A 14,902-nucleotide genomic window follows, 5' to 3' on the forward strand; every position below is an offset into this window, starting at 1 on the left:
TCATAGTGGAGAGGCCATGGGAGGTACAGATGGAGAGTCCCAGGTGCGCTCAGCATTTCAATCATCCCACAAAGGCACCAGACGAGAGTGAAACTATTTTGGACACTGCAGGTCAGCCCCTCCACCAATTGGTTACAATTGAATAACCTGCTCCTGGAATCATACCAATGCACTCCAACCATGTTATACTTCATCTACATATTTCATTACAAATTAATATTTTTACAATGATGATTTATTTATTTATTACTTTTTTGGGGGGTAAAAAAATCTATATTTTCTTCAGAGCCAATCCTTTGTATTTAGCTATTTTTTCATTGGACTCTACAATATTACAAAACTCTGCTGGAGGTCTTCTTTAGTTCCAATTGTATACTTCATAATCCACATGGGAAACACTCAAAATGTGAGCTCAATTGTTTACCAAAAGAATAGAAAGTGGTGCCAAAATGAAATAGAAATAAACAGTACATCTTATGTCAGTAACATATGTGGAAAGAGCCAAGTAAAATTATATACTTATCAATGTTAATAACAAACTTTATATTTTTGGAAGTAACAAGATTGCTAATAATCATACCATTGCACACAGAGTGCAACTGAGAAACAGATGTTTTAAGGGAACATGCTTGAAGCTAAATCCACTAATGATACATATATTAAAACACTCTTGCTCCCCAATTGTTTATTGCTTTTCCAGATTCTGCATAGATCCTGTTTTTATAGCTGTCTTTATGACTCAGAGGACAATTATGCAAATGCCTATGATGATAGTTTGATGTTGACTTTTTCAGTTACTTGAAATGCATCTTGGTATGCAATTAATACAGTATGCATGGAGATATATGCAACTTATATGTTATTCATGGAGATAAGTTAATCAATACTTGTAGTGTTATCTTTAGTGCATCTTCAAACCATGTTTTAATATTATCTGGATCTTATATTTTTTGAAATATAAGGACTATCATTTTTTCAATTTATTTTAAAAATGATTTTCTTGCATTGATTTTATTTTAACACACTGTTCTCTTAGATGCTTGAGGGTGATTTGGGTCTGTATACTATATAAAAATTATATCATGCACGTGGAAAACAATCAAATTAAGATTATATTACAGCCTGGCTAGTGTCGCTCAGTGGTTGAACATCAACCTGTGAACCCTGGAGGTCACGGTTCGATTTCCAGGAAGGGCACATGCTTGGGTTGTGGGCTCAATCATCAATGGGGGGCATGCAGGAGACAGCTGATTAATGATTTTTTTCTCATCATTGATGTTTCTCTCTCTCTCTCTCTCTCTCTCTCTCTCTCTCTCTCTCCCTTCCTCTCTAAAAATATGTCCTTAGGTAAGGACTAAAAAAAGTAGTGCAATTAACCAGCCCCCTGGAAATAATTGCTCAACTTGTTCCACTGAGTTAGGAACTCCACATCTGTACTCCTTTAAACATTTGAATTCTGTTGAAATTACTATGGAGTAAGAGTCACCAGACTTATTGAAAGTTTATTAAAGACCATTGCTTTATTTAGATATAGTCCTAATAATAGAATTTTCCTTAAGTGTTGAAGGGGTTTAAATGGAGGAGATGTTATTGGAAGAAACAAGAAAGTCAAATGTATCTGCTAAATATTCTTAGTGAAATTATATATTTTAATGCAGGTAAGTCTGATGGTCAAAATACTTGCTTTTATATAAGCAGATGGTAATACTTTTCACATTTCTTGAGAGAACTTTTGAAAGTAGAGGGATAAAGTGTAACATCTAACCAAAATATTACGAGATTAATCATCTGCTGAGGGCCATGTGGTTCGTTGAGTGTGTCTCGCCAGGAGGATAACTGGAATGTAAGCTCACATTTACAGATGGTCTTGTGGTTACATGAATCTCATTTGGACAGCTAGATCTGGAAGGCAGTGGTAAATCAGATTCAAAACCTGCAAATATGCTTGTCCCAGTTCTGCATGGATTATCAAAGCCTTAAAAATGCAGAACAAGCCTTTTTCGTTATCTTGTGTGGTTTTGTTGTGCAGATCAGTCATGCTGACTTGTTCTATTACTCACAGCCAATCTGAGCAGGCTGACAAAGTTTCGAGAAAATCTTGTGATCTATTACTACTTTGTATTTTGCTAGCAATAATTTTATGTTCTCTATACAAATCTGAATTTAAAAGTGTAAACGTTCTACTTCAAACCAAATTTCAACTTTCACAATTAAAATTAGGAGTGGTTTCTGCAGTAATGTATTATTAATTTTTTTTTAATTTTAAAATGCATAACAGTTTAAAGTAGTCTGTTCCTAAAATTTCAATCTGGGCTCTTACAGATGATGTTTCTACCACCTTCATAATTTTATTTTCCAAGTTTTATGATTCTGACTGTATATCTGAAGCAAATAAATGTAAAGCAATGAAATGTGTAACTATCCTTAGCAATTAATGAAGGACCAGATCTCTGAGTATTTCCATTAGGGTGTATTGACAGACTTCAGATTTTTAAGAATAAGGTGGAAAATGATTAACATTTCTGAAATCAGCACATATAAGAGCTTTAAAATTCTCTATTAATTCATCCTTTAATCAACTCGGGGGTTAGATGGATATTAACTAAATATTTTATTACAAGTTCATTGGTCAGTTCAACAGTTTGTTAAAAAACAGATTAACCTTTTTGTTGTTGTTTCTAGTGTATGCCCATGGGGAGTTGGGGGAGAATAGTTGCAGGATCAATTTAGTCAATGAAAGAAAAAGAAGTTAGTTTACATGTTAAATTATAAGACCAGCATTACATTTAGTTGCTTTAGATAAATAATAGATAGTGTTCTCTCTTTGAAAACTTCAATGTTAGTCAAATTGAAATAAATAGTTGCAACAGATCTTGGAGTATACCATTTGGATTACAAGATGATCCTGGCACAGTAATAGCATTTACTTTCAAATGACAAATAGCTTTATAATGTAATACATGTAATATATTTTTTTGTAAGTCAGGTTTGTGAAGATATAATTTACAAAGAGTAAAATTCACCTCTTTTAAATTTACAATACTGTTTGTTTTGACAATGCAGAGATTCTTGTATCCATCATCAAAATAAAAATACAGATAATTTCCGTAACTCTAGATTTCCCACATACCCTTTTGTAGCCAGTCATCTGCCCCTATGCCCATGGCAGCCACTGGGCTGTTTTCTCTTCCCATAGTTTGCCTTTTAGAGAATGTCATAAAAATGGAAGCATATATTGAACAGCATTTTTTGAGTCTGGCTGCTTTCACTTAGTATAATATATTAAAGATTCATCCATGTTATTGCATGTATCCAGATCATGCTGAGTAGTATTAGATTGTAATGATATATCATAAATTATTTGCTAGTTGAAAGATATAGATTATTTCCAGTTTTTGACAATTCTGAATAAAATAATTTTATAAATATTTATATACAAAATTTTATAAAAATATGTTTTCATTTCTTGTGGCTAAATACCTAGGAGAGAGATTATTGGGTTATATAGTAGTGGATTTTATGGCAAGGCTCAGTGGTTGAGCATCAACCTATGAACCAGGAGATTCCTGGGGGCACATGCCCGGATTGCAGGGTTGATCTCCAGTAGGGGGCATGCAGGAGGCAGCTGATCAATGATTCTCTCTCATCTTTGATGTTTCTGTCCCGCTCTCCCACTCCTTTCCTCTCTGAAATCAATAAAAATTATTTTTTTAAAGTAACTGTACCATCTTGAATTTCCATCAACTTTGTAAGAGTGATCTAGTCCTTCTTCACTAGTATTTAATATTATCATTTTAAAAATGTCACTCCCATTTGACCCAGTAATCCCACTTCTAGGACTATATCCCAAGAAACCAGAAACACCAATCAGGAAAGGATATATGCACCCCTATGTTCATAGCAGCACAATTTACAATAGCTAAGATTTGGAAACAACCTAAGTGCCCATCAGCAGATGAGTGGATTAAAAAACTGTGGTACATCTACACAATGGAATACTACACCGCTATAAAAAAGAAGGTACTTTTACTATTTGCAACAGTATGGATGGAACTGGAGAGCATTATGCAAAGTGAAATAAGCCAGTAGGAGAAAGATAAATATCACATGATCTCACTCATATGTGGGATATAATGATCAACATAATTTTGATGAACAAGAATAGATTCAGAGACAAATGGCAGGGGAGGAGGGGATTAGAGAACAGCCAAAGGACTTGTATGCATGTATATTAGCATAACCAATGGACACAGACACTGGGGCAGTGGGGGCTTGCCCAGGGTGGAAATGGCTGGGGGGGCGGACGTCAATTGGGGAAAACGGAGACATATGTAAAACTTTAGACAATAATATATATATATATATACATATATATTATATACATACATATATATTATATATATATAATATATATATATATATATATAGATATATATATATTATATATATATAATATATATGTATGTATATAATATTATATATATATAATTTTAAAAATGTCATTGCATTATTGTTCATGGTGGCCAGGACATGACAGCAATCAAAGTGTTCCTACATAGATGATTAGATAAAGAAGATACCATACATATATACAATGGAATATTACTCCATTAGAAAAGATTAAATACTGCCATTTGCAATAACAAGGATGGACCTTGAGAATATCATGCTAAGTGAAATAAGTCAGACAGAAAAAGTCAAGAACCAGATATTAAACTTGGAAGAAAAATTTTTTGCATGTTTTCACTTTTCTCTTTTCCTCTGTGATCATCATGAAATTGTAGATATAAGAACATCCACATCTGTAGAGAACTTTTATAAGAATTTATTTGAGCCAAACTGATAATGCTGCTGGGAAGCAAGATTCAAATACTCCAGAGAAACAACTTTGCAATTCATTTTAGACATTTGGAAGTAAGGAGAGAATGTAAGGAAGATTACATAAAAGTGGAGGAAAGCAAGGTTCAGGATAATAAGACTATGTGCTCTCCTGAGGGTAGTTACAGTTCAGGTAGTTACTGGTCTGAAAAAGAGGCATTTCAAAGATGCACAAACACACTGGACAGGGCTTGCTTAAGGCAAAGATAAACCTTTTACTAGGGAAGTTATAGGCTTTACACATGACTACCCACCATGACCTGCATAGTTAGGAAATTATGATAGATCACCCTATGAAGTTACTTTCAGTTACATTTATTACAGCACCCCTTTTTTGTTTGTCCACAAAATCATGCCAGCTTGCTGAATGATGAAACTTATGAAGCAGTGCTCAGGTCTCCAGGATAAAGCCAGACTACTCAGTCTGCATCTGACTGAACACTCCTGAGGAAGCCCAGACAAGATCAATAGATTTACCCTACAGACTCATGAACTCATGAACAATAATAAATAGGTCTTATTTTAAGCCACTAATTTTTAGGTGGTTTGCTTTTGCTCATCTAGCTTTGTTTTCTCTTGTATCTCTGAAATTACCATGATCATATATCCGGAGTTCTATACTGAGAATATTCCCCAGGCTAGCCAGCTGGAAGATAAGATGTACAGAGTAGAGTCAGCTAGAAAGCAAAGCTCTGTTGCCAAGGTCATCCTATCCCAGGTGACCTACAGTTGACCTCAGATGCAGGAGCAAGTCCAGCTGGGACTAAAAGAACTTCCCAGCTGAGGTCAACCTTAAGTACTGACCTAAAACCTATGAGCTAAATAAATAATTAATGTTTTAATCCCATGAGATTTTTGGGCTTTAGTTCCACAGCATTATTGTGGCAATAGATAACTGACACACAAGGTAATAGTTGTTTGTCCTATATTTAGAGAATGAGGAGAGCTATGCAAAAAAAAAAAAATAGTAAGGGGTTTTCTGAACTTTTACAGAATTTCTATAGAGTGATGAAGAAAAGAAGCAAACGGCAGGGATGGTTGACTTGATCTAATTACGGTATATCTTCCTTATCACTGTTCCTCCCAAAATAAGAGAACATACATTACAGATGTGACACAAGGATTAGAAAATGTAGTGTTCACATTTTATTAAATCTTGTAACATTTCTAATTCATCATTTCTTGTATTTGTAGTGTCAGTGTTTTTAGTATTTTATTAATGATAACTGTAATTCTTCTTCAAGCCATTTTAGTTATGGTTTTTATTCTCTTAGAGAAGCACATATTTTCCATGGACATACATCTGCAGTTTGATAATGAGAACCACTGGAAAAACAGGCCAGACATGCAATAATTTACCTGTGGGCAATTATTCTGGGACATAGTTTAACAGAAATTGAAAAATTCTGACAATACGAAATGAATTCCATCTCTAAATTTGCATAGAAGAATAAGGTTGAACTTTTCCTCTGATTAGATCCTTTGCACAAAAGCTCTTTCTCCAGAAAATCTTTGCAAATGTCATAACACAGAAAGATGGTTAGAATGGAGGCACTCAGTTGCAGTGTGTAACTATTGCATCTCCTTTTTACATAATGATACTATTAATAAATGTAAGAACTTTTAACTTATTTGTATAAGAGGAATACCATAGGTAAAATGTAAGTTTACTTTAAGGATTTTTTTAAAAAAGCTCAAATTACATATTTGTGTTTTCTAGTTATTGCATGAACAAAAAAAAACAAAAAAAAGTTAGTTCCTTGAAAGCTTGCAGTAATGGGCATTTAGTGTCAAACAGTCATGTTTTGACAGATTCAATTAATTCTAAATTTTTATTAGACTGATCAAATATTGGCTTTCTAAACTTTGTCTCTTATTAAAAATCATTTCTATTTTACATATGCAAATTTTTGTAAAAGCCTAGTTTCTTTTTTCTCTGAAGAGCAATACTGTTTGATATGGATGATGGTGCTCAGAAAAATATTTGCAGGCTTACTGAGTAAGTGTAACCGAAGCATCAAGGTGGTGACAAAAGCACAGGATCATATCATAAAGGAATTGGACTTCAAAGGAAAGTGTAATTAAGATTAAGTTGTAAGATCTGGATTTGAATAACAGATCAAATACTAACTATGATCTTGGGAGATTAGTTTAACCTTCTCCCATACCTCAGTTTTCTAATATGAATATGGGTATAATGGAATATGCATTTCAAAGGATTGATTTCAAGGTTTAGCAAGGCAGTCTTCAAGCTCTTCTCCAGGATTAAGGCTGCAGGCCTTGGTGTAGTGGAAGATGCTGGCACTTTAGGAGCCTGGGAGGGCAAGAGAGCTTTGACTGTGAAATAACCAGGGGAATTAAGCGTAGTAGTCATGATGAGGGACAGTAAACAGAAAGACTATGTGAAATATTCAGTAATGACAACATTGACAGAAATAGTGACCTTGTGCTAATATGCCAAAACCTATTAAGGGAGTCAAATATATTTTCTCATTTAATGCTCACAAAAATCTCATGAGTGGATAGAATTATTAGAATGAGGAAACTGAGCATTAAAAATGAAGTTATAGCTGTCAAGATCTAGGTAGAGAATATAATTTCTCTCTCAACAATTCACTTATTTTTTTCTTTACAATCCCCCCCCCCCAAGAAAACAACAACAACAAACACAAGAAAATTGAATGCCTGCAGCTCTCAAGACAGCATATGGAGTGGACATTGCCACAAAGTACAAATGGATACATACACAGTGCACATGTTCTATTAATTGAAAACTTCTCCATGCACATATTATGTTTTAGTTTATCAAGTACTCTCCTTAAGAGACATTATTATTCATATTATTATTATTATTGAAAGCAAGGTGCACACACATTTACCTGGTAGCCTGTGATATATATAACCACTTGCTCTTCTTCCTCAATGTGATACAGAATTATTGGCCATCTCCTCTGCATTGTTCCACTTACCTGCTATTCAGTTGTTGGCCTGACATCACCAGCCCCCAATGATGAGGAGCCCTGCCTTCATGTGGAGACATTAAATCGAACAATTTCTATCCTAGGTGATTAAAGCTCTAAAAACTTGTCACCTTCACTAAATAAAGTTAAACAGAGCTTTAAAAGCGAGTTCCCATTGATTAGTTAAAGGGTTTATTTTGGGCATACTTAAAAGTCATCTTTGACAGAAGTGTTAGAATATTCTGTTGAACAACAGGTACATCTATCAGGTACTAATCTGAAGCTTGGTTGTTTTTGTTTTTATTTTATTTTTGTAAGAAGAAAGCTTTGGTTTGTTAGGAGCTGAAGAAAAATGTATTTCCCATCTGTAATGTCACACTCTGCCTCCAGGAAGGTCTCCTTTGGAATGCAATGTATTTGTGAAAAGCTAACAGTTGTTTCAATCGGTTTAGCTCAGTAGGAGACCTGTTGGTATTCTGTGCAGTTGGTATTCTGTGCACTAGGGTGTTTTGTGCGGTCTGGTCATTTAGTGAGTTTTCTAATGAAAGTGGGTTCCAGTTTTTATATAGCTGGAATGTACCATCTTTGTTTTCAACTTAAGTGTTATTCATTTTAAGACCACAGTATTCCTGAATTTTATTTTGGTTACATTATCTATATAAATCACTATTGGCCATATTTCCTTAATCAGCAAATCAGTTTGGCAGTTTCCTGGGGAATTAAAGCCAATTTGGAATTTCAATAAGTCTTATTTTTGAACAAATCTTTTTTTCCCCTTCTTTCTAAGAATTAGCTCACTGCATACCTTTCTCATTTGTGCTTTGGTCTCATTAGATACATAATTTGGAAACTTGGATTGAAATATAGGGAGCATACCTTTATGAGAGCACCATCTGAAGTTTCTTGGTCCCTTGCCCCTTCCCAACCAAAGCAGTGTCACTTTTATTTGTTACTAGTGGCCCAGTGCATGAAATTCATGCACATTAAAAAGGAATTAATTAGAGGAAATATTTTAATATTGCCATTTGCCCTTTCTCTATAATGGAAGTGTCAAAGATGCAAGAAAATTAGTAAAATGTGTATGAAAATCTCCCTCATTTCAGAGTCTGGGGTGCGCCACAGGACCCTGACCACCTGCGCATGCCTCAAAATCACGTGAGACCCAGACCCAGCTGGCCCCATCCCCATCAAACCCCGTAGGGTGGGGGGCACAGCCTCAGGTCCCCTGGCCCCAGCATGAGGACGCGAGGGCGCGAGGATGCGAGGGCGTGAGGACATAAGGGCACGAGGGCATGATGACCATTTGCATATTAACTCTTTATTAGATAGGACTAGAGGCCCGGTGCACAAAATTCGTGCACTGGGTGGGGGGAATCCCTCAGCCAAGCCTGCCCCCTCTCACAGACTGGGAGTCCTCAGGAGATGTCCTACTGATGGGGAGCGGGCCTAAGCCACAGTCTGGCCTTCCTCTGCAGGAGGTGACTAGGCTGATCAGGGGAAGGCGCCAGCCCCATCACCCCGCTGCTGCTGCCACTGTCACAGCTGCCAAGGTGTTTTCATCAACAATGACTCCAGGCCCTTCACCATGAAAAATTGACAACTTTCTTTAGGCATTTTCAAGATGTCTCTTTCATAGGATATGACATTTCTTTCTTTTCTTTCTTCCCTCACCTGAGGATATGTTTTCATTGACTTTTAGAGAGCTTGGAAGAGAGAGGGAAAGACAGAGAGAAACATCAATGTGAGAGGGACACTTCGATTGGTTGCCTCCTGCATGAACTCTGACCTGGGCCCCAGCCAGGGATGAGCCTGGAACCTAGGTACATGCCCTTGATCAGAAGCGAACCCAGACCCTGCGATCGGCAGGCCGAGGTTCTATCCACTGAGCCAAACTGGCTGGGGCAGGATATGACATTTCTTAGCCCCTCCAGCAGCAGACCTTGCTTTTTCCTCCAGGAGTGTGGTGGAAAAACCCTAGTTCACCTTCTTGGATTCTTATAACTCAAGTTACCAAGAACACTGTGAGAGGCAGCTTACAGGGAGCTTAGCCAATGAGCCTTCAGAAAAGGTGTTTCCTCTGCAGCTCATGCACAGAGGACCCCCTGCATTGTGTCCGCAGGGCTTCTGTCCACTGGACTGGGGGAATGCCCCAAGCCACACTGCGGGGGCGGCCAGGGGCACACCCCCAGCCCAGCGGCCCCGCTTTCTGGGTCCGCTGGGCTGGGGGCGTGCCTGGAGCCGTGCAGCTGCAGCTCTGAGCTCACCCCCAGCCCAGTGCCTGCTTTCTGTCAGCTGGGCTTCTGTCCACTCGGCCGGGAGCATGCCCGTAGCCGAGTGGCGGCAGCTCTGAGCTCACCCCCCAGCTCAGAGCTCACTTTCTGTGTCCGCTGGGCCGGGGGCTTGCCCCAAGCCGTGCAGTGGCCGGCTCTGAGCACGCCCCCAGACCAGCAGCCGTTTCCGCCCGCTGGGCTTCCGTCCGCTGAGCTTCTGTCTGCTGGGCTCCAGGCACGCCCCTTGCCCAGCAGCCCAGCGTTCTGTCGGCAGCCCTTCCTCCCTCTGCAGCCTGGGCACGGGATGCTATTGTCATCACCATGGTGACGATGCCAGCATCCCGGCCTAGTGCTATGGATGCTGCCATATTTGTAGCAGAGTGATGGTTAATTTGCATATTACTCTTTTATTAGATAGGATACCAATCAGGTGCTGCTAAAAGAAAAAACATTGCTGCAGTAGAGATAAATTAGCACACTAATACCACTTACTAGTCCACCTTAATTTAGGAGTCACACCAACCCTGCCTTTCTTTGACATGGACCCATTTTTCCATCTACTTCTTTCCTTGGAGTAGTCGGAGTGATCCAACATACTGTTCACTTTTGTGACTTCTTTGAATTTTCTGTGAAATTAAAATATTGGGAAGGTTTTGCTTCCAGACAATATTTTTCACTGTGAAGTTTTCCTTAACAAAAACTCTAAGACCAGTTGACTTCCTTCCTAATTTTTTAAAACATCCAGTGCTTCTGGGACCCAAATTCCACAAATAAGCAGACATTTTAAAATTTCTATGATATTTTATATATACTAGCTAGCACTGAATTGGTGTTTTTACACTATTTGTGTATTTGTTTCTGTATTTTTGTTGTTGTTGTTGTTAAGTCCGTTTCTCTAAAATTAAGTGTACTTATTTCTAAAATACTGTTTGAATTTGAAGGCACCTACATTAGTATTGTGTGTTTTCTTCCTTATTATTTTACTCTCCAGTGTCTCCTTTGCTGTCTGTTTGGGGTCCAATTTTCTTCATATCAACGTCTCTTGTCAGGCAAGTTCATCATTCTCAGGTCTTTGCTCTCCATCGATTCACAGAGTCTCCTTGGCAAACCTAGTTACTGAACTACCCCAGGAATGCCTGTGCTGTATCTGGATCCCTGGAACCAGGTCACTGCTACTGCTGCTACAATCGCTGAAGACTGAGAAGTCCTGCACGAAGGCCAACTAGCAAAGGCAGATCCATCCGCAGGTCTGCTCACTGGTGGGAGTTGACTGGTAGGGCCTTTGGTTTCCCCATCGTCTTTCTTGAGAACACAGATGTTATAAGGAGAGGTACAGAGGAGTAACTTCCTGTCTTGATAAGAGGACTTTGACCAATGAAAACCAAGGAACACAGAGAGGCAGCAGATAAGTATTTTTCTCTAGTTGGTCTGTCTTCAGGGGAATAGTTCCTATGGCCTCTCTAGAGACATTCACAAGTAATCAACTATTTGCTTTGTAACCTGTAACATTTACTCTTTTTTTCTGTGCAGTTTTTTCTCCCTTTCCCCTTGACCTCTATTTTTCTAGGGTTTTTTCCCAGTGAAGTATAAGAACATATGTTTTTGCTTCAGGCTTATTTTCTAGAGAATCTAGCCTAAGATACTCACATATTTATTTTCTGCTTTACTCCTCTGTGTTCCAATGCCATGTATCCAATAGTCAAGTGTCTACTTGGTTACTCCACTTGTATTTCTAGTTGCAACTCAAAACAGCAAGTCCAAAACACTCCCACCCACTCCAGATCCATACATTTTTCTCAATATTTCAATTTTAATAAATTACACATTCAAGCACCCAAATTGCTCACCTAGAGGCTGGGAGTCATTATTGTTTTGTCCCTCTCTTAACTCTCACATATATCAGTCCTTAATTATTCTTAACTATATTTCTAAAATATCTCTAATTTCTCCATATGTTTTTATCTCCATGGCCACCACAGTAGTTCAAGTACCATTAGCCTTTACCTAGACTATTATAATAATTTCTTATCAAGCATCTCTGAATCCATAGTGGTGCCCTTCAATTTTTTCTCTAAATGTTAACAAATGCTTTTATAAATGTGAATCTCATTCAGTATCATTTATTCACAAGTCTTCATTAGCTTCCCTTTAACTTAGAATAATATCTTAAATCCAAACTATGGTTATGGGACCATACATATATACCACAGACCCTATATATAACCTCAGTTTCATCTCATAATCCTCTCTTTGCTCTGTAAATCCAATCGCATCAAACTTATTTTGGTTTATCAATCAAATATGCTCTTTCCCACCTCAATACCTTCTTAATACCTCAATACCTTCACCCTGGAATAGTTATCCCAAACACATTCACCTGGATAATTCTCACAGTTCTTTCACGTCTCAGATTAAATGCTAATTTCTCTGGAAAGACTTTGATGAGTTTCCAATTTATAATAGAGATTAACTCCCATATCATCTCAAACTTGTCCTTTGTAGCACTCACCATACTTTTGATTATGTGCTAAGTTTCCATATTCTCAGCGAGATAGTAAAGCCCATTTGATCAGAGACTCTGACTGAAAGCTGGCACCCATCGTGTTCCCTCTGGCCATATAGCCCCTCTTTATTGGAGGTAAGTAACAAGGAGAGACTGAAGTGGCAGGAAAGACTTGCTAAAATGTCCAGAAATTTAAATATAATTTTAAAATCTATCAAAAGAATAGAATCTAGGGCAGTGATTTTCAACTGGTGTGCCATAAGAATTTTACCTGACTCTTTTATCAGGGACTCTGACCTCTTTACCCTTACATTGTCAAACAAACAAACAAAAAAATGGCAATAGCCAACATAATAGCCATCTGGTGTGAATGAATCAAAAGTATACTTTTTTTTTCCCCTCAGATTTGCAAAAAAATATATTTTTTGGTGTGCTACAGAATTTTGGTAATTCGTTTATATGTGCCATGGGTTGAAAAAAGGTTGAAAATCACTGATATAGGGCATTTTGGGGTTTCCTTTGTCTTATTTTATTTTTGTTGTTAATGAAAGCAGGAATGACCTGCTGGATAGATGAGTTCATCTGAAGGTCAGAAGAATCAGAGCACAAGATAAATCCAAGATAATCTCCAGCTTGCAAGCTCAATGCACTTTTTAAATTGTAACTTAACGCATCTTCCCATCTGATTTTAGCACCTCAGTCATCATCCTTCTTGTGAATTCTTCCTTACTTCCACTCCAGTGCCTCCCTCTCTCTTGTCCTATCATGAATGTTAAATACAGTCTCTCTCTCTCTCTCTCTCTCTCTCTCTCTCTCTCTCTCTCTCTCTCCCACTTCCCTCCCTCCCTCCCTCATCATTCCTGCATCTCTATGTCTCTTGCTCAGTGAGATTAGCTCTTCTGATTTATTGTTTGAGTAAAACAATTTCTCTATGACTTTATTCCTCAGGAAAGCATAAGGACATATGGTTTGCTTCAGGCTTATATTCTAGGGAACCTAGCAGCAAGATGCTCCCAAATGAATATATTTCTGTTTACTCCTCTCCACTGAATTTCAAAGCTATTTATCCAATATCCAACTGATTATTTGGATAAACTGGGCTTCTCCCTTTAGACCTCTAGTTGCAGCTCAAACCAGCAGGTCCAAAACACTCTCATTCTATCATTATCTATAGGAAAAAAATACAAAGAATGTTAATAAAAATATCTGACTCTAAACAGTACTTCTTAAATGGTACATTTTCCATATAAGACTTTCAGTGATCTACAGTGGAACCATCAGGTGAATGGTCAGGACATTAGTAGGATGAGGAAAATTGAAAGGGAGCAGATCTTGGTAGAGTATAGGGAAGCAAGAATTCTGTTTGGCACATTTTAAGGTTGAGAAGACAATTCTATGGAGAGATATTACATAAGCAGTTAGATCATTGTCAGACATTTATGGGAAAGGTGAGAGCTAAAAGTATACATTAGAGAATTACTGGCCTAATTGGTTTTGCTTTTGAAGTCATAGGATTTAATATTTCTACTTAAAGCATAAATGTGGTTAAAGAAACATTTGAGGATTGAACCCGAGAACATGCCAAAACTTAGATATCAGGGAGAGGAGGAATATCCAGGAAAATATTCTAGGGAGAAGTGGTCAGTGAGGTGGAAGGAAAACCAACCAACCAACCAAACAAACAAAAAAACGTCCTGGAGGTGAAGTGAAAAAGTCTTAAGGAGGAGGAAGAGATCCACTATGTCAAGTGTGGCTGATGGATCATATGAAGGGAGGAATGAGAATTGACCTTGGGTTTTTCAACTGGAGGTCATTGATAACTTTGAAAATATAAGTTCAGTGGAGTGAGTAGGTGGAAACATGACTGGAGAATGTTCAAGGGATAATGGGGAGAGGATGAATTAGAGACAGCAAGAATAGAAAATTCTATCAGAGTTTTCATTTAAAGGGGTTCAGAGAAATAGGTGGTAGGTGGGGGGTGAATGTGATTAAGAGAGCATTTTACTTCATAGTTTTAAAAATCCAGATATAATTTAAATATCATGAAATGGAATAGATCTTAAAAATACAGCTCACTTGCCCAGCTGGCATGGCTCAATGGTTGAGCATTGACCTATGAACATGGAGATCACGGTTCGATTCTCGGTCAGTACACATGGCTGGGTTGTGGGCTCAATCCCCAGTTTGGGGTGCACAGGAGGCAGCCGATCAATGATTCTCTCTCATTATTGATGTTTCTATCTCTCTCTCCTTCTCCCTTCCTCTCTGAAATCAATAAAAATATTTAAACA

Source organism: Eptesicus fuscus, chromosome 10, assembly GCF_027574615.1.
Source record: "Eptesicus fuscus isolate TK198812 chromosome 10, DD_ASM_mEF_20220401, whole genome shotgun sequence".
NCBI lineage: Eukaryota > Metazoa > Chordata > Mammalia > Chiroptera > Vespertilionidae > Eptesicus > Eptesicus fuscus.